The 27,823-nt window shown below is 37.5% G+C and overlaps 2 long non-coding RNA genes across 3 annotated transcripts in view; one reads left to right on the top strand and one right to left on the bottom strand.

The window, feature by feature from the left end:
* LOC138916568 (uncharacterized) overlaps nucleotides 1-27,823 on the top strand; it is a 298,642-nt gene that overhangs the window by 139,486 nt on the left and 131,333 nt on the right. The window lies entirely within an intron of this gene.
* On the bottom strand, nucleotides 33-27,459 carry LOC138916567 (uncharacterized). Of its 2 annotated transcripts, none has more exons than XR_011423840.1 (3): nucleotides 27,317-27,459; nucleotides 26,610-26,788; nucleotides 33-434 (listed from the first exon to the last, which is right to left on the bottom strand). It is a non-coding gene; the product is annotated as an uncharacterized lncRNA (long non-coding RNA). The 2 variants fall into 2 exon arrangements; XR_011423841.1 differs by lacking the exon at nucleotides 33-434 and adding an exon at nucleotides 21,197-22,453 and having other exon boundaries at nucleotides 27,317-27,455.

The following is a 27,823-nucleotide window of genomic DNA, read 5'->3' as shown; positions in this document are numbered from 1 at the left end:
CACCTGGATAGTGTAATAAAGACAGAGATCAATTTGGCTTGCTTAATTTGACACTTTTTTTTATATTTTCTGGATCCTGGAAATAGACAATGGGACATCTCAAATAAGGCTCAAAAAAGTAAATATTTACAATAGCTTATGCAAAGCAGTCTCTCATTGTAATGTCCTTCGCTGTCCATTCTAGTTCAACCCCCTCCCACCATCATACCAACTCATATCTGATGAAGGCAGTAGGATGAGACATTACTTGGACAAGGAAAGGCATAAAATATTCCATTTCATCCTCTGGAGTCTCATTCTTGATCTTGTGGGCTCTTAATGTCCAGCATCTGCCAATCAATATTTAACTGGGTATTCTTGGACCCAGACACTCCTCATACCTTGGTGCCTAGGATACTGCTCAAAATCTTGGGTGTCCTTTCAACATTCAGCATCTGTAAATCAAAGAGAAGCAGAAGAGTATGGTGTTTAAGAGCCCAGGTTCTGGAGTCTGGTTTTGCATTTAAAGGCAAACTTTGCCATTTGAACACCTATGTGCTTCTCTATGCTTCAGCATTCCCATTCGTAAAATGTGGAGAACATAGTATGGTATCTACTTCATAAACTGTTAGAAGGATTAACTGAGTTAATATGCACAAAGAACTTAGAAGATTACGTAGCATATTGTAAATGCTTTAAAAATATTGGCTATTTTACCCTCAAAGATTAGACGTTTACCTGGGATTCATAGATGTTACAGAAAAGTATGGGGAAGATAAAGAATAAACTAACGACAGATAATATAAAACCACTAAAGACATAATAGGGTACAAAATGTCATTTTATACATCGAAGAAGATTTAAAAAGTGCAATTTGCTAAAGAGGATAGCAACAAGAGCAGATTTACTGCTTTTCACTGGCCCCTTGCTAGGTCCTGGGAGGGTCTTAGCAATCTTGTATTTGTAATTTTTATTCTTTTACTCAAAGATTCTACTTAAAATTATATAGGCTTCAGAATTCGTAAAAGCTAGATCTTCTAAATCAGAATGAAAAACACTTCAGGAGGACAAAACCGAAGAGGAATTCAGGCCAAATTGGTGAGGTAAATATATAAAATATCCATTGACTATTGACCTTTGCCTTTTAAGCTGGGGCTCAGGATAACTTACCACAATTCCATTTTTATATGCCTTTTTAAAAATCTTTTCTAAGAACTTCCTAAAGGAATCAGTTGGCCCATGTATGGACATGTTAACGCTTATTTTTGCCCCCTTAATTACCTTAATCTTAAAATATAAGGAAGAATTAATTAACTGTCCTGATGCAGGAAGAAAAGTTAATAGCAATTTTAATGAGCATAACCTTAGTAGGATTTGTAATAACCCTAAAAAGATAGTGAAGTCACTTTTTTCTCGACTCGACTCTCTCACCTGTGAATGGCTATAAGTGCTGATTACAAGTGATTAATCACCTACCGGAAAGCTTTCTCCAGCTCATCTTCTTATCCCCAAACCAACTGTGGTCTGAAGAATATAGTGAATTTCTAAATATAAAAAAGATAAAATGTCTTTTCTGTGATATAAAGTGCTTACAAGACAGAATTTGATGAAGAACATCTGGCTGCAGCTTTTACACCAGCAGGGGGAAAGGCAAATGAGTTGGATTAGGCTGGCCTTGGAAATTTCATGTAAAATGACAGAGAAGTGGTGAGCCATGCCATAAATGAGACGTTTATACTACTACAAGGCAGTGGATTTTTGCCTGGAACCACTCTGCAGACTGCAGTGTGAGAAAGAAGAGCCCAGATAGAGCCTAGTGGTATCACTGAGCTGAGTAATCAGCGATCATAGTTTGGGGCCAATGAGGAAATTGAATTTGTGGGGTGGAAGGCGAACTCGGGAGACGAGTTATACAGGAAACAAAGGTCAGAAATCTGCATAGAGTTATACGTGATTCTTTGGCCAAATACTAATCTGCATGCACAGAGTGAGATTCCGTATGGTCCAGCAAAGCACAACTCCTCGAGAAAGAACAGCCACTGGGGAGCTGTGAGCTGACCTGAGCTTGTACAGTGCTGGGATACATTCACGTTTCATCTAGTCAGAATAGAAAGACCTTGTTGAACACCTGGACATTCAGTAAAGAGCATAGAAAGTCCAAGCTGCAGAAGGACTAATTTAGCCCTAGAGTAACTGATATCCTAGAATCAATCTGACATATCACAAAAGCAAGACTTAAGAGGATCAAGCAGGCTACAAGTAAATATACTGCCTTCTGGAACAAAACACAATATTCTATTCAGGAAGACAAGAAAATCCAGTTGCACAACAATATAGCATCCATTATGTCCATAATATAACCAAAATGTATGAGAGATGTGAAGAAGCAGAAAAATATGTCCCATAACCAGTAGGATAATCACTTAATAGAAACCTGTCTCCAAATTATAGATATGATGCAATTATCAGATAAAGACTTTAAAGCAGTTGTTATAAATATGATCAAGGATATAAAGAAAAATATATATACCTATAATTAGGAAAAATAATTACAATATAGAAATGGAAACTATAAAAAGTATCCTAATGGAACGTATAGATGAAAAATGTAGTATCTGAAATTAAAAAAAATGCTAGATATGATTAATAGCTGATTGATCCTTGCAGAACAAAATATTAGTAAATTAGTAGAAAAGGGCAAAATAGACTATAAAAACTAGAGCCAAATGAAAAAAAGCTGAAAATAAGTGATCAGATCTTCAGTGACTTGTCAGACTCTACCTAACTTTATTTAAGTGTCCTATGTATATGTAATTTGGAGTCATAATAGGAGTGGAGGGAAGGATTTTGGGGCAGGAAAGAAAAAAAAAGAAACTTTGAGGATATCAGGATTGAAAAAATTCCAAATTTGATAAAAAATCTAGAGCCCACATTTATGAACACCAAAAAAAGAAGAAAGATCAACTCAAATGAAACCATATCCAAGCACATTATGATCAAACTGCTGAAAAAAATTGATAAAGAGAAAATATTAAAAGCAGCCAGACGAAAATAGCACATTATATACAGAGAAATAGTAGTAAGAATGAGTCTGTCTACTCGTCAGAAAAAAATTGCAAGACAGAAGACAACAAAATGACAACCTTAAAGTAGTGAAAGAAAAAATTATAACCTGGAATTTTATATAGAGTGAAAATATTCTTCAAATGTGAAAGCTAATGAAAGCTAATAAAAGCCATTTTGTGAAAAACAAAAGTTAAAAGAATTTGTCACCAGCAGATCTGCACTACATGAAATGCTAAACGAAGTTCTTCAGGTTGAAGGTAAATGATACCAGTTGGAAATTGGGATCTATATAAAGGAAAAAAGAGCAATGGAAATGTTAAGTAAGTGGGTAAATTAATTTTTTTCTTTTATTTTAAAGTTTATTTAAGTGATACTTGACTATAACAGAAAAATTGTAAAAATGTACTTATACATGCTTATAATATGTGCAGAAGTAAAACTTATAAGAATAATAGAAGAACGTGAGAGTTGGAAACAGAAATATACTTTGTCGTGTTATTATAACTAAAATTGTATAATGTCAAGTGAAGTGGTATGATGTTATTTGAACATAGAATGTGATACATTAAACATGCATATTTTAAACCCTAGAGAAACCACTAAAAAACAACTTTTAGCTAATAAAACATTCCAAGGCAAGGTAGATTGTTAAATATTGCTCAGTAAATAAAAGGAAAACCAGACAAGGAGAGAAATAAGGGATAATTAGGACAAAAAAAATCCCTAGGATATTAGACTTAAAATAAATCATATAAATAACCATTTTAAATATCAATCAATCATTTCAACTAAAAACATATTCTCAGAGTGAATAAAAAAACAAAACCCAACTACATGCCAAATAGAAGAGGTGCACATTAAATATAAAGATACAGACATTAAAATTAAAAGAAAGAAAGAAAGTTATGCTATTGTAAATATTAAGAATAGGAAAGGTGGAGTGGCTGTATTAATATTATATAAAATATTCCTCAGGATAAAGATTATTATATGAAATAAGGAGGAATATTTTATAATGATAAAATGGTTAATTTATTAAGATATAACAATCCAAATTGTACATGGACCTAATAGCAGTGTTTCAAAATATGTGAAGCAAACTGATGGAAAGGAAAGGAGAAATAGTTCCATATTATAGTTGTAGGTTTCAATATTTCCCTCTCAGTAGCTGATGCAATAAGGATATAGAGAATTTGAACAGCACTATAAACCCTTTCAACCTAATTGTTATTCATAGAACACTGTACCTGACAACTGCAGAATACACATTATTTTCAAGCTTACATGGAACGTTCACCAAGAAAGATCATATGCTGAGTTATAAAACAAGTTTAAATAAATTTAAAATGATTAAAATAATTCAGAGTATGTTAGTTAATCACAACTGAATGAACTTGAAAATTAATAAGAGAAAGTATCTTGAAAGTCTCCAAATGTTTGGAAATAAAAAACACACTTCTAAATAACTCATGGGTCAAAGAAGCAATCACAAGGAAAATCAGAAAATGTTTTTAACTGAATGAAAATTAAAACACAGCATATCAAAATGTGTTGGTTGTAGCTAATGCAACTCAAGGGGGAGATTTATAGCTCTAAATGCTTATAGTAGAAAGAAGAAAATGTAAAAATCCATAATGAAAACTTTCTCCTTAAAAAACTAAATATCAAATTAAACGAAAAGATTATAAGGAGATAAATAATAAAGATAAAAGTAAATATCAGTGAAATAGAAAACAATCAATGGAGAAAACCAATGGAAACAAAAGTTGGTTCTTTGAAAAGATTAATAAAATCGATAACCTTGATAGAGTAGGTTGATAAAGAAACTTAGAGCAACATTACAATTGCAAATATCATTAATAATAAAGGGGGCACCACTAAAGATCATACAAATAACTAAGGAGGATATCATGAACAACTTTATGCTGGTACACATCAATGTGGAGATGAAGTAGACAAATTTGTTGAAAATTCCAAATTACCAAAATTGACACAAGAAGAAATAGAAAATCTGAGTAGCCCAGTTTATTAAAGTTATTAAATTTATAATTCAAAATCTTCCCACAAAGAAAACTTCAAGTCTACATAGTTCTACTAATATTTAAAGAAGAAATAATACCAATTTTACACAAACTCATTTTATGAGAGTAGTGTAACACTGATACTCAAACAAGACAACAATATTATAAGAAAATAATTATATAGGCCAATATATTTCATAAATATACATGCAAAAACTCTTAGCAAATCAAATCCAGCAACACATAAAAAGGATAAACACAATGCTCAAGTGGTGTTTATACCAGCAATTCAAGATTGGTTTAACATTTGAAAATCAATGCAATTCAAGATTGGTTTAACATTTGAAAATCAACGTGATTCACCACATTAACAGAATAATGGAGAGAAATCATATGATCATTTCAATAGATGCAGAGAAAGCATTTGACAAAATTTAACATCCATTCATGATACAATCTTTCAGCAAATTAGGAATTAAAAGGAAATTCCTCAACCTTATAAAAGCCATCTACCAAAATTACCTGCAGATAACATCATACTTAGATTTGAAAGGCTCAACTTTCCTACTACCAGGAAAAAATAAGTGTGTCTTCTCTCTCATAAATTCTGTAAGTGAATTTAGTAAGTTGTCAGGATTCAAGATCTATATATAATAATCAAATGTGTTTCTATATACTGTCATGAACAATTGCAAGATGAAATAAAAATACCATTTAAAATTATCTCAAAAACATAAAAATTATTTAAGGACAAATTTAGTAAAACATGTTAAAGACCTCTATATTGAAAATTACAACACATTGCTGAAAGAAATTAAAGACCTAAGTAAATGGAGAGATATCATATTCATGGATTGAAACTTCAATATTGTTGTGATGTAAATTCTCCCAAAATTGATATAAATTCCAACAGGCTTTTGTGGGTTAGATATTGACGAGCTAATTGTTGAAAAATAAGATGTATACTTTCTAATTTCAGGACTTCCTATAAAGCTGTTTTTTACAAAACAAAAGTTAAAAGAATTTGTCACCAATAATCGAGGTGATTACAATAATTATTGAAACCAATAATCAAATTGATTACCATAATCAAGAGTGTGTGTTACTGAAATGGAGGTAGACAAATAGATCGATGAACCAGACTAGAGAAGCAAAAATAGATCCAGGCTTATATGATCAATTGATTTTCAATCAAGTTGCCAAAGCAATTGAACTAGGAAAGAAGATCTTCAAACAAAGGGTGCCAGAATAACTGACTATCTATAAGAGAAAAGGTATTCCTTAACCCATACCTCCTGCCATACACAACATTTAATCCTAGATGGATCATCAATTTCAGTGTAAAGCTAAAATCACAAAGCTTCTAGAAGAAAATGTAGGAGAATATTTTGTGACCTTGGGGTCGGCAAAGATTTCTTAAACAGGAAGCACCATAAAAGGAAAAAGAGAATGACAGAATGATTTCAGCAAATTAAAATCTTCTGTTCATCAAAATGAATAGGCAATCCATAGATCGGAGAATATAGTTATAATACATACATCTGACAAATATATGACCACATTGTGCAAGTCAGTAATCAAATGACAGGTAACCAGATTGAAACAAGGGCAAAAGATGAACAGGTAATGGACAAAGGAAGATTTACAAATGGCCACTAAGTACATTAAAAAGTGTTTAACATCATCCAGAAAATGCAAATGAGTTATTAGGGAAATTCACCTTAAAAGAACACTGAGATACTAGTCATGAATACTCATTAAAAAGACTGATCATAGTAAATATTGTTGAGAATGTGAAGCAACTGCGACTGTCACACATTACTAGTGAGACTGTAAAATCAGTTTATGAATTAGTCTGGAAATTTCTCACGAAGTTAAACAAACAACTACTTGATGACCCATCAATTCCATTTTTAGATATTTACCCAAGAGAAATGAAAGCATATATATTTCATATTTAGGACCTTGCTCCATTTGGAATCTGCCTTCTTATATAAGATGGGGAGTGACTTCATTTTTTTCTTTCTAAAAATTTTTATGTAGTGAGACTACATTCTTAATTCTGTCTACTAAAATATTCAAAATCTCTTCATAGATTTACAGTGATTCTTTTATCATATTTAAAGTCTCCATACATGTGTGTTGTCCCAGTGCTGGATTTGTTGGTTCCTACACAAATACCATACTCTAAAAATTTTTGATAGAAATGTTCTTTTAAATAAAATAATTTTTAATCAGAGAAATAGTTAGACGTCCAACAGTTGTATATATAAATAATGCAAAACAATCTTCTGGTAGACTTTCAATACATACTACCCAGAGTCACACATTTTTTCTCTTTTAGCTGTTTCTTTTGCTATTTATCTCCTTATTTATAAATGTGTTTGCTAACAATTTCTTGCTTTTCTCCTGTGCCATGTACCTTTCCCAACATCCTTCAACTCCTTACAAAGTATGTATTATTACTCCTACCTTCCCCCAACTCCCCTTTAAAAAAGATGAATAAACTGAATTTCAGAGACACAATTAGCAAGAGTAAGGTTAGAATCTAGGTTTGTTTAACTTCAAAGCTATACTCTCTCCCCGAAACCACAAGTCAACAAACTTGTTCTCTAAAGGGACAAATAGTAAATATTTTGGGCTTTGTGGACCATATAGTTTCTGTTGTAGCTACTAAACTCTGCCGTTGTTGTGCAGAAGCAGTTATAGATTATACATAAATAAATGTGTGTAGCTGTGTTCCAATAAAACTTTATTTACAAAAAACAGGTAATGGATTAGATTTGTCAACTCCTGCAGTAAACCACATTGCCTCTCTTTAAAAATATGGTTTTCAAAATGAAGATATATCATTTAAATATAACCACTATCTTACAAAAGTATTCTCTATATGTAGCTGTATGCTGTAAGTGAAAATAAACTCATAAATAATAGTTAATGATGCTGGTCAGATATGTCACTAGGTTCCCCAATGACTTATTTTTTCGTGCTATGGGTTTTGACTTGGACTCAAGATACTAGAATAGACTAGTACTAGATACTAGTATAGACTTGGTCATCCAGGCTTTGTTTGAATATTTTCAATTCTGTTTCCCAGATTTAATCATTAATAGTTTCCTATACCTTTAAAAAAATTATACACATCCCAAAGGAGATTATACTACATATCTGTTCTGCAACCTCTCCTCCTCCCTCCCTTTCTTCTTTCCTTGCTTTGTTGCTTTCTTTCTTCCTTATACTTTCTCTCTCTCTCTCTCTCTTTTCTCTTGGAATTCCTATATTCAATACCAGGACAAATGAATTAGATGTGGAAGCATATGAATGGCATTTTCTTCATGAAAGCCATTATTTAACATAAAAAATTGAGCATCCTAAACATAATTTGGTTTTGGAAAAAAATACTTTGTTACTAATTTCAATTTATGTGAAAAAAGCTCACTAGAAAATTAAGTACATTTTTTTGTTAAACATAATAATGAATATCACTGAATGTATCAAGCATAACTACAGTATAATTGTGTTTAATACTATTAACTATATTTTCTATTAAAGGTCAACAACAGAGTTCATTGTTATGTTTCTTGGGCAGGCGTGCCATGCAATTAGGACTCTGTAGCTAAGTGAGTTGTAGAAGAAACCAAACTCATTACTACCTCATAGAAACATTCTGTAACATTCCAATTGTAGATTGGAGACTTTTTTCCCTTTCCTCTTTTTTGGTGTATTCATCTCTTCTGAAAATTGATGACTAGTGGAAGGGGATCTTGGATCAGCCTAAAACTTGGTTCTTCCTTAAATAGTACTATATTGTCTCACAGATGTCGGTCTGGATCTCTCCTTGGTATATTCACTTAGTATATTCACCGATTGGTTTCAGGTACCCTTTGCAGATCTCTTTTTGCAGCTCTTTTTTTCTGATTATTTGCCCTGTAAATTCTAGCTACTGTATACTCCTTGAATTCTGAACTCTGTCTCCTCAACTCACGAAGTTTCCCAGGCTTTATTCCCCATTAAGTAAACTGGGGCAGTTGTTGGTGCTCTGGACTGAATATTTGTGTCCCCCTGAAATTCTTATGTTGAAGCTCTAACCTCTAAGGTGATGATATTTCGAGATGGGGTCTTTGGGAGGTAATTAGGTTTAGATGGGGTCATGAGTGTGGGGCTCCCATGACGGGATTAGTGTGGCCTTATAAGTAGAGGAAGACACCAGAGCTCTCTCTCTGTCCGCCACATGAGGACACAGCAAGAAGCTGGTTGTCAGCAAGCTAGGAAGAGGGCCCTAACCAGAACTCGACCATGCTGAATCTTGGACTTCCAGCATCCAGAACTATGAAAAATAAACTTCTCTTGTTTGAGCCCCTCAGTCTATGGTGTTTTGTTATGGCAGCCCAAGCTGACTAACACAGTTGGTCTCTTATTTTACTCTTCACTCTTGTGGTAAAGATTGCAATCTATTTCAGTAGGATTTTTCTCAGACTATAATGTCCTCTTTCTCCATTATGGATGTAGGTAGAGTAGTGCTTGTGAATTGGGAGGAGGGTAAAATTGGTGATGAGGGATTTTGGAAGTTATGTCACTCATAAAATCTTTTTGAAAGCCTTTTTCTAAGTCACTCTTCGTTCAACATATTGCTTAACTCCCGTGGCGTAGAGGATACCATGAAGTCCATAAATTCTCTTAACATTTTGACAAATAGATTAATTTGCTTCCTCTCATTTAATCCTAGGGACCAGAGTTATCTGAAAATAAGTCCTAGTTAGATGTAATCTTAATGATAAAACAATACATTCCCATATCAAATGATAACAACTGTACCATTTTCTGCAATTTAGAATTATCCCTGCCTCTTTTCTTTTCCCTGATAGTGGAAAAACAAGTACTGTGTTTATCAAGTCTTCTTTAAACAAAGGTTCAACAGTCAAAAATAAGGCCTTCGGTACAATTCTCCCGTGACAGATTGGAGAAGACAGAAGAAAAAAATGAAAACGTTTCTCCTGAAACTGCGTTTTCATTTTTCACCTAGAGAGAAGACATCTTTTAGACATTGCTTTAGATCTCTGTGAATGATTGTGTATTAGGTCTTCAAATGCGTTTTTTTAAAATTCCCCTAAAGGGTTTTGGGTGACAGTAAGTAATCCGATAGAATTCTCATGCATTCACATCTCAGACTTTGCCTAAATTTAGAGGTAGGCTGTCTTTATAACACCTTTCACAAGCGTTAAACAATTTATGATCTGAGAGATGATGAAAAGAAGCAACTGTGCAGACAAAGACTTTGGGCTTCAGGCATTGACTGGCTGCTTTCAGTGTCCCCTTTCAATTTTGCCATCTTTCAGGGTTTTGTTTGGTATTTGATACAGCTTTTCAGAGACTTAACAGCCTTTCAGTAACCAGTGTAAGAAAAGGAAGATGGCCAGGATTGACTGTGTGTGTGTGCTGGCTGGACTCAAAGGAGCCTAAAACTTCCTGCCTTCCTTAGCTCTTTGTAGTAAAACTGAGATGATCTCCTGTTGCAAATCAAACTAACATATATAACCAGTTCCTCCCCTGTTAAAGATAAAGGGGGATGGATTTCTTTTGGTAACCCATTGTGCCCATTGTCACATTTCTCTGTGAACTCTGCTATTTGGAGAAAGCTGAGAGAATCCAGCAGAAGGAAATCACAGTGTGGTAAATTCAGAAGGAGCCACCATTTCAGTGCTTTAATTTTTTCCTTCCCAGAGGTCCAGAGTTCTTGATCTAGGCCTCATTTAGTCACATTAATGCTTTGCTATTCTCTCCAGGCCCCATGGATATGGCAGCCTTGCTTTCTAACAGCTCAGCCAACATACCTCTCTACCCTCCATCTTAATCACCCAGAACACCAAATGATAAATTGAGAGAGCCTAGCCAATTTTTTCTTTTCCTTTTCTCCCTTGGAAAATCAGCTACCTGGGACAGATTTTGGTAATAATCTTTTATATGCCTTCATATATTCCAGATATTGAGATTTGATGATTTATTCTGATGTACCTGATTGGAAAAATCCATGTAGCTACAATGTATGTTGAATAACATTCCTTGTTGGGGATAATTCCATAGGTATTCCAGTAACATCAAGCTTATGTACATGGTACAAAGGATCTCCAGTCTCTGATTTCTGCATAAAACCACAAGAATGTCTTAAAATAAAGAGAAGCCTGCAGTGAAGTTTGGAAACCGTAAGGACAGGGAAGAATATACTATGTGGAAAGAGACAAGCTTTCTTTCAGTGACTGTGCTGCTGTAATTCACATTTCATATAAAATATGTTCTTGAGTTCAGTGAGTACCGCAATGTAGGGGTAATCAACTTCTTCAAGAATGCAAATTAATAACAATGCAGAGTATGGAGAAAACTTATTAAAACTCAAGAACATGAAGGAGATTAAAATACAGCATTAAAACAGACTAATAATCCTATTGGAGAAAGTAGTCACGGAAAAAGACAGAAATAAACAATGAGACCTTTTGCGAGAGCCTGTCAATGTTCCCACTAAGAGAGAGCAAGACTCTATTTTTCTTCCAGGAAGCTCTTCTTGATGAATTATTAACAATTTGGCTTCACATATACGAATATATGCTCATCAATTTGTGTTGGGATCAAGAATCTACATATGTTACCACTTAGATACATGAGAATATTTAATTTTTTTGATTTTCTAAAATGAATCAAATGTTTCTTATGAACCTTATCTCACTGGGTAGCAGGGTGCATGTGTTTATGTGTGCATAGGGGTTTGGAGGGCTGTGTAATTACAGGATAAGGGGTAAAATCTGAAATTTACCAATTAGTGATGGTATTTCAACTTCTTCCAGATTAAATAATCTCTTTTGGATTTCTGATTATGTTGGCTAAAGTTATTCTTTCAGGTTCCTTTCCTTTACCCTGCTTCTCTCCAAGTTGGGGTCTAGAAATTGAAAGGAGGTTTATGTTTCTCTGTGGCATTGGAGGAAAAGGTGATCTGATATCTGTTAGTCATCCCATGAATTCTTACTGATTTTGACTGTACAGGGGTTATGCTGGTCTTCCATTGATATTGTCTGGCCTTTTAGGACATGTGGTGGTACAAGCAAATGGAGACCATGGTTGTGGCCATTTGCCTTCATTTACAGTGACTCTGCTCACTAGGGACTCTGTTCCAGCCCCAGGTCTTTGATATTTTGCCTGCCTGTTTAGTACCTCTCTGTTCCCTCAGTGGGGACACATGGCCATTTCTGGATCAACCACATGTTATACACAGGCTGTGAATTCCAAGGGTGCTGCCTCAAATTCACATACCCAGCATAACACATCTGTCTCTGATGAACTACATCTTGCAGCATGTTGGACATGATTGTGGCTGCTCCTAGAGACTTCCAGCCCTCTCCAAGCTGAACTGGTGAATCCTGCCATCATCCCTCCAGTGCTGAGGACTTCCGCAACTACTGCAATACTTCTATCCCTTTCCCTCTATGGTTCCATTCTAATGAAGACCTGTGTAGGTGACCTCTTCGCTTTCCCTCTGTATCTCTTCCTATATTCCAAAGAGCCAACGAAGATTGCTTTTCTTCTTCTTTCTGTCTGGCAGGGACCTATATATATATATATTCTACTTCTTTTTCTTTACCTAGGTCCCCAATAGCAAAGGGATTCTGGAGGAGATGATGGCTTACCCATAAAAGAGGATCCAAAAATAATATATCTGTTATTCATGAAATACATAGCTTAGGAGCAAGAAAAATCTGGACCGGGAGTTCGTTCTGAAACAAGGCAGAGAATAAATAAATAGACACCCACCCAAAAGAGAGATCTTTCCCACAACGTATCTGACAGGTGGTCATTCAACTTTTACCTGTATCCCTCTAGTGACCAACACTTCCTTGCTCCATGACTCAGTCCATTCCAGAGTCAGACAGTTATATTTATTCTAGTGTGTTATGTGACCATACTAGATTGCAAAGGATTTGAGAGCAGGGATTTCAATTAATTCTCCTTTGCATCTGTCACAGGTTCAAAATAGTGCTTTATACATAGAAAGCTCTCAATAACTGCTTGCTGAAATGATGAATGAATTCTGTGGAAGTGCGTTCTGCCACTATAATTCTCATCTCTTGGTCCTGATTCTGCTCCTCAATGCTACAATTTGATAATCTTTCAGATACCTGTAGGCAGATATTATGTTTTTACTTATTCACTTTTTGGGGCAGGCCAAGTATTTTTATTTCCTTCAGTTGCCCTCAAGATGATTTCCACACTATTCTGGTCCTTTTCATTTGAATTCTTTAAACAGAAAAGCAGAGCACAGCTCTGTGGTCATATCAAGTGGCGTGATCTATTACCAGAAGAAAATATAGCAGGGAGGTTAAAAGAGAAGAGGAAAAATTTTACATATATATTAAAGAAAAAGGGTTGGAAAAATAAGTTCACTGGTAAATAAAGAAGGGCATGAGATTAATGGTGAGTCTAGTATGTATATTTGGAGATTAATAAAGCATTTCATATAGCCTCTCATGAAATTTTACTTGCAAATTTGAGTGAAATTGACTTGGCTAAAAACAGAATCGCATTGTCTCAAAAAATCACTTAGAAGGCTATTAAAAAAGCCTAATGAGAAATAGCAGGGATTCTGGATTAGGGCTATAACTGAAACCCCAGGATAGGGTCTGAGAGAGGGTAGGGAAAGTCCTACGCACGATTTTGTGAATGTTTGGAAGGATGAAATAATGCATGGGATAACTGCTCTTTAAAGGTTCAGAGCTGCAAGTATGAGCAAAGACCGAAGTGAAACAGGAAGGATGTTAACAAGACATACTAAAAGTGGATGGCCATAAATTCAAATGAACAAAATGACAATTCACACTGCCTCAAGATTTTCCCAAATGCCAGGGTTCATTGCTTCTCACTCCGGTTTTCAGGTAGTTTAATGGAATATCTGTTCAATGAGGGGTATAAGTATGAGTGTTAGAGTCTGGTTCAGGCAGATAGAACCTACAAAATGGTTAAAGCCAGACACATTTGTTTCAACTCACTGACAGTATCTGATCTTGTGCTTCTGGCAATCTGAGAACTTCTAAAAACTTAAAATCAATAATAATAATTAAAAAAATACTAGAGTTTTCTTCACTAGACCTTGATGTGTTCTTTAGGGTCTCATGAAATCTTTGCAGCCTTGATTTACTTTGGCAATGTGGGCCTAAAGCTCTGAATACTTCTTTCAGCGCTTATTTATAATGCTTCCCAGTCTCAGTGTCAACAACAGTTGACTTCTTTATACTTGTTTGTCCCTGGATGCACTATCGTACTTGAAATGTTTGCATTTCTTTCTCAAACGTGCTGGCTTCCATTAACTCATGTTTTGGAGAACCGTTTCTTTGCAACAATAGTTGTGTGATTTTAAAGTTGGTTAAAAATTTGGAAAAGATTTTAGATGTTTAACTGGTTGGAAGATTTGTGATGCTCTTTGTCTGAGATGACTGAATAATTTATTGTACAATTTAGGACATGTTTGAGAGTGAAAGGGGATGCTATCATTAGAACACTGAGATACTTGAACAATAGGCATAAACTGATATTGTCCTGGAAAAGCTAAGATGTATGGTCAATTACCTTTGGCTAATTGAATGGATACCTCTAGATGCTTTAGGGTTATACCAGCAGCTACAAGGCCCTCATGTTCTGAGGGAAGATAAGAAGTTTTTCTCAGTCATTTGTCTCTGTCTTTCAACCAAAATATATACACTAAACTGTCTTCTATGTTTTGGAAAATTCTTTTCCGGTTTTGAACTCTCAAAATTCTTTGCTTGTAACAGAGCTTAAATTGAATTTTAACCTGTGTATCATGGAAGACTGGAAACTTCCACAGGTGGGTTGCCAAGAAATATAGTGTTACAATGATATCTGGGAGGTAGATTACTGAGAGGAAGGGTTGTAGAGTAGGGTACATTTTGGCAAGTAAGATATAAAATGCATAGCTTAATATCACGGTAAAGATGAGTTGCCTGTGTACTGACACATGAGAGGATCTTGCCTTCAGAGTGTACATGTGTGAACTTGATTAGTGTAAAAAACTGTTCAAATCATAATGCAAAGCCTAAGGATAAACAACTAAATAGAGTAGTGACAATGCATTTTTATTTCATTTTTGGCTATATATATTTTAAAAACTGACATTTACCTTTTAATCCCTCTCAATGTGCCACCGAAAATCCTAGTATTTTTGCTCATGAAAGTCATGAAGATAATAAGGCTGAGAACCACGAATTTGACGGTTTCACTCCTTAGAGTGAAAGCAATCAACCAAGTGAGAGGTTGAAGGCCAAAGAGTGTTTGGAGATAAGGCTTACTATGATTTTTGGGCAAAGTTAAAGAGTATGTGATTTATGCCTTTTGATTATAAGAGAAATAAGCAGGATCTTGAGGGAGATGCAAGTCTACCAGATGCCTGAGTTCCATAGGGAACACAGTGATATTTACTCATGTAAGAAGTGCATTGAGCATTAATTAAAGGGCCTGCTGTGTGTACTTAGGCTAACGCAGATATCCTCACACTGCAGAAGAGAACATATGCTGTGCGGGGACTGTGGGGAGAGACCCTGGGCTTATAGTCTCTGATGACAGAAAAGAACAGTCAATCTGCTCAGGTAGCTGCTTCCATCATAGTCAGTGTAGACATAACTCACATTATTATTTGGATTTTGAGAAGGCCAGGAATTGATGAGAGAATAATTGAATCTGAAGTTTGGAAGTCCCCCACCTCCACGTGATGCTTGAAATCTTTCCAGAATATTAACTCTCTATCCCCTCTCTTCTTACCTTGTAGCTAAGTTTGTTGAAAGAGTTTACTTCCACTGTCTTCATTTTCTCTTCTGCCTTTAAATCTGGTTTCTTTCCCCACTGACTCTTTGAAAGGTCTTTTAGTGGACTTGTTCAACTACTTGTTTATATCTGAATTATTTCCTAGATAGTAAGCTCCGTGCAGGTGGAGTCTGGGTTGCCTTGTTCATCACCATATCTCCACCTAGCATAATGTCTTGGCTTATCGAAAGCACAAGATAAATATTAATTGAATGAGCGAATGAATGAATGGTCTAATGGTCATAGCCAATGAATACTGAGTAGTCCTTAATCCTTTTCATTGGAACATCTTTCTGTCTCTTTCATTTGTTTTTCACCTGACCCTTAAATGTTGGCATTCATAGTGTTTGATCCTCTGTCTGCCTAACTCTACATACCTTTCTTGGGTGACCTATCCTTAGATAGATATGGGTGGATGGCTCCAAAAACACTGTCCAGCTAAGAGCTAAGACCTATCTCTTCTGCATGTTGGATCAATCTATCCAACTATCTGCTGAACATTTCCACCTGAATAAGTAGTCCTCCAGCTGGTATTTGGAAATATCCTGTGGCAGAGAATTCCTCTAGATTCTTCAGGCTTCTACATATTTCAGTGAACTAAATATTACATCTTCCTGTACCATCTATCTTCATCTTGGTTTTCCTTAGGACTATTCTGGATAAGCTTAATCCTTAGTCACTTTTTGCCAGCATAGTTTTCATATGTTCTAGTTATTAAGTAAACATTTAAGATTTATATTTATGAAAAATGCAAAACAGAAAGTTGGAGCATCTTAGAAAACATGAATGCTGCTGCAAGCCTAGTACTTTGGCTAAATAATACCTCTAACCAGTAATAGTACCTTTGGCTAAGTAGTAACTCTACCTGAGCCCCTACTATATTTCAAGCAGTGCGCTAAGCACTTGTACACACATAATCTTTGATCCTCATTAAAGCTCTGTGAAATAAATATTGGTATCTATATTTTACAAATGAAGAAACTAAAGCTCAGGAAAATTAAATATCTTGTCCCAGGTCATGTAGCTAGAATGTCCCAGTTCTATACCATGTAGAACTGGCTCAAGCCAAAGCTTTTACTCCACCAGATACACATTTACTGGGCCTCTCTGTGTTTAATGAAGTCAGTGGTCTTGGCATGTTTGTTAGCAATATTTTTTCTTTAGTGAAGCTTCTTTGTTCCTCTTTGACTCTTCCATTTCCTCTTGCACATTATCTCTGAACCTCTCTTGCTTTTTCTGACTCTTCCTCTTGAGATCCTGGAATGACTAATAGAACAACCCTGATTCAGAGCCAGAAAGCTTTTCCATTTCCAGGGCTTTTGGTTCATCACCGAGGTGGTAAATGGGAAGCCTTGTGCAAGACTGTGAGCTCCTGGGGGTGGGAAGTGAATGAGTGCATTCTGATATAATCAGGTTGTGCTTTTCTGTCATGCTGGACTGGCAGGAAATGGAGAGGATTAAGAGATAGAGGGCTGAGAGATGAGCTCCAAGGACACATACGCTGGAATAAAGGGAAATGTTCTTGAATTCATGGAAAGACACATCACTGTCCCAGTTTTTTGTTCACGGGCTGGGCCACTCTCATGTCAGAAGAGGGCAACTTCAGTGAAAAGAGGGAGTCAGAAGAAGAGAACTTTAGCACTGAGTTTCAGGGGAAAGCTCATGGGAAGTGATTCAGATGCTTCCAAATTACTGTTCCTTTGAAGGTTCCTCTTAAAATTGAATTAGGCCATTAGGAAGCAGGGAGTTAGAAAAATACCACTACTAACAATCACTAGTTGTTATTATTGTCGTTGTTGTTATTAAGTGCTTTCTCTGTGACGTGCACTGTACTAAGACCATCATATCGCATGCCTCATTGATCCTCACAACTCCTGTGCAAAGTATTTCATTTCCTCTATTTTAAAGTTGAAGAAACTGAGGCTTGGAGAGGCTAAATGCCTTGCGCAAAGAGCAGCAAGAAAGTGGCAGAGCTGTACAGAACATCCACTACTTCGGACTTCCCGGGTGTTTTCTTGGAATATTGACCGACTTGGTCACTTATATGCTTCATGAAACCCGGAAGGATCATTTGGATGTCCTCCTGTCCTTTCTGGGTACTTTGGACAACACTGAAGGCCACTAGGTGCGTACCCGCATTCACACACATGGTTGTTACCTTGCTCTCCCTGGCTGATTAATAGTGAGGGTACATTATCGGAGCTAATAGGACTCAAATGAAGAAAACTGGTCAAGGGAAACCCTGTAAATTAGTGTGCTTTCTCTGTCTCTTTTAATACTTGATGCTGAGGATTTTCATCCTTGTCCAGCCAGGCTACAAGGGAAAGGATTAGCGTAAATAACTCCCATGGCAGTGATTAGAGGGCAGCCAGCTGTTTCGATGGCCCATTTATTAGCATGACAGGAATTCAAAGCTACGACAGATCTTTTCTTTTCTCTGAAACCACCGCTTTGTTTCAGAAAGATGACCAAAAACATAGCGCCCTGCCCATCTCGCTCTCTTCATTTTGTTTTTTTGTCTACTGTTTCCTTCTGTCATGGGGAGTTTTCCAGCCTCTTCTAGTCTCACCGTGACCCACTTTTTGCCTCGCGATGAAGGCAGTGTCAAGCATAAGGGGCAAAGCTCCCCGGAATGCTTGTCTCTTTAAGAAGCAGCAGCAGCGTAGGTTCTCAGCCTGGCTTCTCCACCTACCACCTGTGTGATCTTGACTCTGTTACTTAACTCTTCTGTGCCTAATTCCCTCCCACTCCCTAGAAAATGGAGATAACAAAAAAACCACAACACCTCGTAGGTAAATATAAAGGCTTGAGAGCAACGTGTGGCACAGAGTTAAGTGGCTAACTCATGTTACCTCTTATTACTAGTGGAGAGGGGGCACAGCACAGAGCAGGAAACCCCTCTGCAGCTGGTCATCTACTTTGTTTCTGCTTCCTGTCAGATGCCACAGCAGCTCCACTCTGGCTGCAGGACCTGAGCTGCCCCAGCTGCAGGCTCACTGAGTGACTCCAGCCGTTGTCTTCCCTTCAGGTTGTTGGTATGTCGGACAGGTGCCACAGAAGAGCCCAGGATTGTTTGTGTCTGATACAGATGTAGACCAGGTGGAGAAGCCCTCCAAGGCACCGCTAAAGGGGCACTAGAGCTCAAGGGCAGCTCTACAAAAGCTATATTTCCTCTGTTTCTGTGTTTTAAAAGTAATATGTCCATATGGTTGACCACAGGTCAAGGGTCTTGGACACGCGAATCCTGTCCTGCTTTAGTCATGCCCTGGAGAGGTCTCCAACAAAGGACAAAGCTGAGTGAATGCACAATCTTTATGACAGTCTTTGAAGCTTTTGCTTCATCCTCCATGTGGTCTCCTGATGTTGGATTATGAAGAGATTTTCTTTGTCTCAGCTAGAGGTAGGCTTTTCTTGGGCCCTAAGTCCCTTACTTCTTCAGTGTCAGTGGTGAGGGGAGCCAATCCTGGGGAAAGTTCCTTAAAGGAAGATCATATCAATGAAGGAAGGATTTTGTCTCTCTGCTCAGAGCAGAACTTGGATGGGCCATTCACCCAAGGTCTTCTTGAGGGGTAATAGTGAGCTAGGGAGAAGTAGAGGGCAGTCTTTGGCCCGACTAACTTCTTAAGCTCTGTGGATAAAAGTAAGAAAATTATACACACACACTCATACAGCAAATAGAATTTTAAGAGATCCTGGCCATAGGTCAGAAGTCTGAATTGAATGTCCTTGGCTTTGACAGGTCACATCATCAACACACTGTGGGGATAAGTAAGTGGGGGAAGGTCTTGAGCAGAGAAGAGGAGTGAGCAGGACTTTGTGGGAAGAGAAACAAATTACCTGCAGAGCAAGAAAGGGGCATAGTAGGTAGACTCCAAGATACGGCAGTATGTCTCAAACTAAGGGATGAAGAAGCATTCTCAGAGGTCCATGGGTTATTTTTGAGAATTGTTTAATTTGATGTCTCCTTTTATCTGATAATCCCCCCAAAAACATATTCTTTGTATATATACATATATGTTACGTGCTGTCAAGTCAGCTCTGAGTCCTGGCAACCCTATGAATGAGTGATGCCCACAGTGTCCTGTCCTCAACAGCCCTACTCAGGTCCTGTAGGCCTATGCCCATGGCTGCCTTTATGGAGTCAATCCATCTCATATTGGATCCTCCTATTTTCCTTCTACCTTCTCCTTTTCCAGCATTATTATCTTTTCCACAGAATCCTGCCTTCTCAGGATGTGCCCAAAGTAGGACAGCCTGTTTTATCATTTTTGCCTCCAGTGACAGTTCAGGCTTAGTTTGCTCTAGGACCCACTTGTCTGTCTCTATGGCAGGCGGGGGTGTCCACTGAGCTCTCCTCCAACACCATATTTTTTCCTGTTAACCTTCTTCGCTGTCCAGCTTTCACACCCATGCAGAGTAATTGGGAATTTGAGGGTGTAGATAATCTTGGCCTTGGTCTTTAATGACTTTCTTACACTGGCTGATCTTCCCTAATTCCTTCATTGTTGTCCTTCTGAGTCTCAATCTTCTCTTGATTTCTTGGCTGCAGTCTCTGTTTAAATTAATGACTGAACCAAGGTAAACAAAATCTTTAATAATTTCAAAGTCTTTTTTATCTGTGTTAAAAACGTAGTCTGTACGTTTTCTGTAGTCATGATTTTTACATATTCTAGCACATTGCATGATTAAGCATATTCTAGACTATCTTTATAACCTTTGCAAGATCCTCATTTGCCTTTGTACTGCATCAAGAAGTGCTTTTAAAAATTGTTAAGTTATATTGATAAGTAACATAAGGGAGTGTCATATACGTGATGCCTTTGTTCCAAAGAAAGGCCAAATGATGTGATGGCAGTCTGTGCAGGGGTCTGAATAAGGAAAAATGGTGGGAAGAATGAACAATTCCGTGATATATTATGTTAAAAAAACTAACTAAACAGAGCTGCTGGACTCAAAAGAACACAGCTCTGGAGCAGGTCAAGCTGCTATTGTGAGCACTGTGTCATTTTTTGTGTGTGTGAGGAAGATTGTCCCAGAGCTAACATCTGTGCCAATCTTCCTCTATTTTGTATGTGGGATACAACCACAGCATGGCTTGATGAGCGGTGTGTAGGTCTGTGCCTGGGATCCAAACCCATGAACCCTGGGCGACTGAAGCAGAGCGTGTGAACTTAACCACTGTGCCACCAGGCCGGCCCCTGGTGTCATTTATTAGAAAATACATTACCCATCACATTAAATTGATATTGATAATTTGAATTGGTTGGATTTGTAGGTTAAAGTTAATGTGTAAATTTATTTTGAGTCTAAAGATCTATGAAAGATAAAAGCATGAAGATATTTTACCTAGCTTTGTGTTTGTGCTTGTTCAAATAACATTGTTTTATTTAGCTAACATTAGATAGTTCTTATACTGAAATGATTTTATGTATTTTACCTCACTTAAACCTCATAAATTACCCCATGATGTGGGCCTTATGTAATAATAATAAATTATCCTCAGATGAAAAAAATGGAGACAGAGAGGGGCCCAAGGAGGTACAACTAGTAGGCACAGGAGCTTGGATTTGAACCCACACTAAAAAAAAAAAAAAGCCTATGCTTTTAATCAAATTTTATAGGGCTGTTGAATTGTGTAAGTTTAATTTCTTTCTTGTAAATGTGGTCTGTTCATCACTCAGGTTTCATAACACTAAGAAGTTCTTGCTAAGATCATCCAAAGCATATATTATTGTCCTTTCAATTTCCTATTATGTGCATCTTCTTCTCTTATCTTCTATTTACTTTCCTTAAACTTCTTATTTTTCTCTGACTCTGTTTTCCTCCTTTTCTATCACATTAGGCCTCATGCCTTGAAAGTCCTACTAGTGATTTGAGGTCTGGATAGAATTCTGAACTACTGTCTCTTCAACACCCCTTCTACTTGCCCTCATTGTGTAGAACTTATATAATTTGGCACAGGGAGGGAGAGGAACTGGCTCCACTCTCTTGTTCCGGGAGTGGGATCTGATTGCTTTAAACCAATCAGGATAATCCTATACCCTCTTCTGTAGTGACTGGATTAGCTAACTCGGTCTACGCCAGCTGGCGCATAGCATTCCTCTGCCCAAAGGAGTTCTTTCAGAAATGGGCCTATAGCACAGAATGGGCTAATGAAGCCAGAGTTCTCTCCTTCTGCGTATTGTAGCTTTTCTACCATGAGGGAAGCCAGCCTTGGGATCAAGCTGTCACTGCAAAAGGTGGAGAGAAGAGACGGGAAAACAGGGCACTGATGTTGTCGATGAACTAGTGAGTCAGCAGTTCCAAAGGACAGACTTTCTTTGAACTCTGTCACATAAGCCAAAAAATTTCTGTTAGTTTAAACCAGTTGAATAAAAATAAAGAGTTCTGAGATGTGTTTCATAGTTGGACAAACTTGTAATGGATTCTGATGGTTTTATCCTGTTCTAGTTCCAGATGATTTCCCTTTGAGTATTTGAGAGTGGATTGTGGTTTGATTGTAGCCTTCTTTCTCCATCATCTATGACTTAAACCTGTATTTAAATAATTAATTTATACTATGTATTAGTTTTCTATTGCTGGATAACAAATTACTAAAAACTTAGTGACTTAAAATAACATCCATTTATTATCTTACAGCAGGTCAGAGGTCCTGCATGGATTTCAGTGGGCTAAAATCGAGGTGTTGGCAGGGCAGTGCTAATTTGTGTAGGCTGTAAGGGAGAATCTATTTTCTTGCCTTTTCCAGCTGCCCGCAATCCTTGGCTTGTGGTCCCCTTCCTCCATCTTCAAAGTCAGCACTGGAGTGCTCATATCTCATCTATTTGACCCTCTTTTATAGTCCCATCTTTCTGTGATTACAGCCGAGAGGGTTTCCACATTTTTAAGAACTCATGTGATTGGATGTGACCAACCTGGATAACGCAGAATAATCTCCCTGTTTCAAAGTCTTTTTGTCGTGTAGGGTAACATATTCACAGGTTCTGAGAATTTGGGCCTGGCAATCTTGGGGGGCCATTATTCTGCACACCACTGTGGTGTGTGCAAACCCCCCAAAAGTTTGGCCCTACAGCAGCAGATCAACACATATGGATGACTCTGTACTTTAAAAAAAAATTGGCCTGTTCTAATAAATTGTTGCTACCAGCTAACATTAACTGAGTCGTTACTATATGCCAGGCATGCTTCTGTTTTATATTTACTAATGCCATTTAATCCCTATAACACCTCCATGATCTAGATGTGTTGTTATTACTCTAATAACTGGAAACTGAGACCCAGAGAGATTAGATAACTTGCTGACTAGTTAGTAGTGGATCTAAGATTTCAACCCAGGCAGTTTGGTTCCATGTTCTTAGTCACTATGTCATAATCTCTCTCAAAAAATCTGGCCAATGAAAGTTGTATTAAAATGGTAGCTCATCAGTATGAACCATTTCCTACTAGTTAGAGCTCCTATTATGTAGGTGGAGTGAGACATTAAGGCAATGTCCTTCTTGAAACCAATAACAGTGAACACCTCTCTCACGAGGTCTGTCTAAGGAGTCGTATTGTCTAGGAGGAGATAACCACTTTCTTCCATAGCCACACGAGCAGACTCATGACTGATTCCACAATGCTGGCTATCAGCACTCCTCTCCTTTAGCACTGCCAGATTTTCCTCAGAAAAACCTCCTTAATTTCTTTTTTTGTCTTTTTTCTTGCTGAGGAAGATTCACCATAAGCTAATATCCACTGCTAGTCTTTCTCTTTTCATATGTGAGTCACTGCCACAACACACCCATTGATAGATGAGCGGTGTAGGTCTGTGCCTGGGAACTGAACACAGGCTGCCGAAGTGGAGCATGCCAAACTTAACCACTAGGCCACCAGGGGTGACCCCAAATCTCCTTAATTTCTAATGGAACTCAGGTGTTTGGAGGGTCTATTTGACAATAAACTTTGGGGCAAAATTTTCAGAGTTGGAACTATGTGTCTCTAAACAACTGCTTATTTTGGTCAATGGATTGAACGGCAAGTCAATTCAAGACAAAGTTTAGGATAGCCTACTATGGATTGAATTTTGCCCTCAACCCCCTAATTCTTATGTTGAAGTCCTAACCCCTAATGTTGACTATATTTGGAGATAGGGTTTTTAGGTGGTAATTAAGGTTAAGTGAGGTCATAGGTTTGGGGTCCTAAACTGATGGGACAGGTGGCCTTATAAGAAGAGGAGGAAAGAGAGATCTCTCTTTCCACATGCACACGCTAGGAAAGGCCATGTCAAGACAGGGAGACAGCAGCCATTTGTAAGCCAGAAAGTGAGCCCTCAACAGAAATGGAATTGGATGGCACCTTGATCTTAGACTTTCCAGCCTCTAGAACTGTGAGAAATAAGTGTCTATTGTTTTGAGCCACCCAGTATATGATATGTTGTTATGCCAGCCCAAACTGACTGAGACATAGCCAATCATTTTTCATTCCATTGATATACTGTAGAGGCTGTGGAGAGAAATGGAAGATGGGGCAATTTTCATATAAGCATTTTCACTATTTTTATATTCATTTCATATTCTGATGGTATAGAAAGAGTTGGTTTGACGTCTGAAACCTCTAGACTAATTTCTGAGAGTGAATAAATTGTTTCAATCTAATAGTTAAAATGTCTTTTGCTTGCCCTGATCCAGCCATATTTTTTTCTGTGCTGTTTGTAGAACCCGCTTGGAATGCTCTTGCCTCAGGTCTTTGCTCCAGCATTTCTCTTTGCCTAAAATGCCTTTATCCCAGGGATTCCCATGACTCACTCCATTATCTCCTTCAGGTCTTTACAAGGATGTCACCTTCTCAGTGGAGTTTTCCTCATCCACTATATTTAAAATTACAACTTCACCTCAACTACTCTCTACTTCTCTTCCATGACATGCATTTTTGATAGCTCTTATCTCTATCTAACACTGTATGTTTTTCTTTTTTCCATTCTTTATTATCTATTTTCCCTCAACAGAATGCACACTTCCCCACAAGTGGAGATTTTTGTCTGTTTTGTCCACTGTTATAGTGTTAGGACCTAGAATGGGGTCTGGCACATGGGGGTGCGTTCATTTCTTGGATGTCTTTAGTTCCAGGCTCGTTTTTTCTTTTTCATATGGTTTGTCTCATTAAATTCTTCTAATAACTCTTTGGAGTAGATTTATTTTTATTATCATCCTAATTTTACCAGTTAGGAAACTATGGCTTAGAGAAATTCAGTAGCTAATCTAAAACCCTACTACAGCAAAAGGCAGAACCAGCTTTCAAACCAGGCAGTCTATTTCCAGGGCCCACACTTTTATTAACTAACTGTTCTCCTCCCAAGCTTTATTATTTGCTAATAAATAACTATCTTTTTTTTTTTTATTGGGGTTGCATTAGCTGTGTAACTAAAGCTCAATATAGGGTCTTATCCAAATAAGGCTTTCTTTTGTTCTTTTGCCAAGAAAGTCTGGAGGGAGATCTTTCAGGAAGAGCACAGCTGCTCAAGGTGTTACTGAACCAAAGTGGGTTCGCTTCCTGGTGAGTGAAAATCAGGCTCTCCACCAGAAGTAGTTGTCATGCAAAGTAGAGTTTATTTGCAGCAAATAGGAGACTACGTGGAATCATTTCCAAAGTTGTGGCTTCCTGAACAAAGGGAAGCAGGTCTTTTTTTTGGGGTGGGGAATGAATATTTAAAAGAGAAGTTTTGTCATCATACATAGAGGTGGGTATTAGCTGGCACAGGTGCAGTCTGAAAACATGCTCTCACATGTATCGCATGTTATGCTAATGAGGCCTAGGCTCCTCCTAGGGTGGAGATTTTAGTATTAAGATTAAGTAAGGGCAGGGGCTGGCCCCGTGGCCGAGTGGTTAAGTTCGCGCGCTCCGCTGCAGGCGGCTCAGTGTTTCGTTGGTTCGTATCCTGGGTGCGGACATGGCACTGCTCGTCGGGCCACGCTGAGGCGGTGTCCCGCATACCACAACTAGAAGGATGCACATTGGAGAATATACAACTGTGTACTGGGGGGCTTTGGGGAGAAAAAGGAAAAAAATAAAATCTTTAAAAAAAAAAAAGATTAAGTAAGGCCAACTCTTGGTTATCTCCAGGCTGTCTGTGCAAGCACTGCCTTTGCAGTGGGGCTCTGTCTGGTTCAGGCCAGTTGAGCTGGTATCTCTTCCTAACATAGCTCTGAAAAACAACCTTGAGGGAGTGGTAAGCGTCTTTAAATTTCCTTTGAGATGCTTTGGGCATACACTGGTGACAAAGGGAGGCATCCAGAATCCGGATTCCTTCTGATTTATTGTTCTTTCATCCTTAGCATATTGATTGCTCAACCTGTGAGCATGTAGTCACATATCAGACAGCAAGAAGGAGAAAAAGCAAAAGGCAAAGGGCACTCAGAGCCATCTTTCCCTCAAAAAATTTTTAAAACGAGGCAATAGCTTTCTCATAAGCCCCAAGAGCAGACATCCATATAAATTTCCTGGTCTAGAAATGACTATGTATCCATAATTGGGCTTCCTGAAACAGGACGGAGTGTAATGTTAGTAAGGTAGACAGGGAGAATAGGCACAATAGTGTTCACCATGCTGTCATTATTCTCTTTAAGCCCTTTGTATCAGGATGCTTTATCCTACAACCATCAGAACATGCAACTAAAATTGCAGTGAACATTAGGAAATATATTAATCTCATACCAGGATGTCCAGAGGTGGGACAGATTTCAGAGTTGGTTGATCCAGTGCTTCAAGGATGTCCTCAAGGAATTAGGCCTTTTCATCTCTCTCCTTTGCCATCCTTAGCAAAGTCTTCATTCTCATGCCAGAAGCAATTTGGCTGCAGCAGTTCCAGATGTTAGATCCATACATAGCAACATCTGTAGGAAGAAGAGGGGCCAAACCTTTCTTTCTTTTTTTCTAGAATGAGATTACTTTTTCTGGAAACAATTTAATGGACTTCTCATGTCTTGGCCAGATTTGTGCCATGTGCCCATTCCTGCACCCCATTTTAAACTTCAAACAGTTAAGCAGATTTGGCTTAAACCTAAGAGGATCATCTATCACTTATAGCTAAGGATAGAGTCAGCCACTTTTGGACTTTTGAAGCTTGTGGGCACAAGGAACTGGGCAGGGGCTGGAGTACAATTTCTTATTCTGTTAGAAGGAAACAGAGGCAGATAGAAGTTGGACAAACTACCAATAGTATCTGCTAAAATTTAATTTAAAAAACTACAATTTGGCTCATTATTTTTCAGCTGATTTTTGAATTATGACTCCCTTGAAGATTAATTTATGACAGATAAATTTCCAGAAATGCTAAAAATATTAGATCAGTAAGAATCTGAGGCTCTAATAAATTTTAATTTATATCTTTGATCACATTTCTGTGGCGATTCTGTACTTGCCTGGCATATTAGCCCTGGGAGTGATGACTGGGCAGGGGTGAAAGAAAGTTGGGAACTCTTCCAAAAAGGTTCAAGCCATTTTCCTCCTGTTTTCCCGTCTTTCTTATAATTCCGGATTGCTTCTGTGTCTGTTCTTCTGTAATGCTCTCTTTATGGAGTGATGTCATAAAAGCAATTCCTCATTGCAGACATCAGATTCTTCAAGACAGTTCCATATAACCCGAAATATTTTTCAAGGAAATTGATTTCCCAATTTAAACTTCATGGTTGACTGGTTGTGCTGTTTATAAACAAATAGCATGAATAATTTAGTTGAAGATTTACTGTCAGTCACAGATATCATTCTTTTTTGTTTTTTTAAAGTCACGTAAATATGCTGTTATCAAGGAAACAGGATCTTCAAAATCACAGAGGCACTCTTGGGGTCCTGTTCAGATTTCGTGCAGGAGTTTGCTACATTTGGTAGAAGTTTATATCAGGTCTAGGTCAATTTAAAATGAAATGACA

Source organism: Equus caballus, chromosome 12 (assembly GCF_041296265.1).
Source record: "Equus caballus isolate H_3958 breed thoroughbred chromosome 12, TB-T2T, whole genome shotgun sequence".
Taxonomy (NCBI): domain Eukaryota; kingdom Metazoa; phylum Chordata; class Mammalia; order Perissodactyla; family Equidae; genus Equus; species Equus caballus.
Note: the sequence above shows the minus strand (reverse complement) of the source record. Positions and strands in the feature narration are given on the sequence as shown.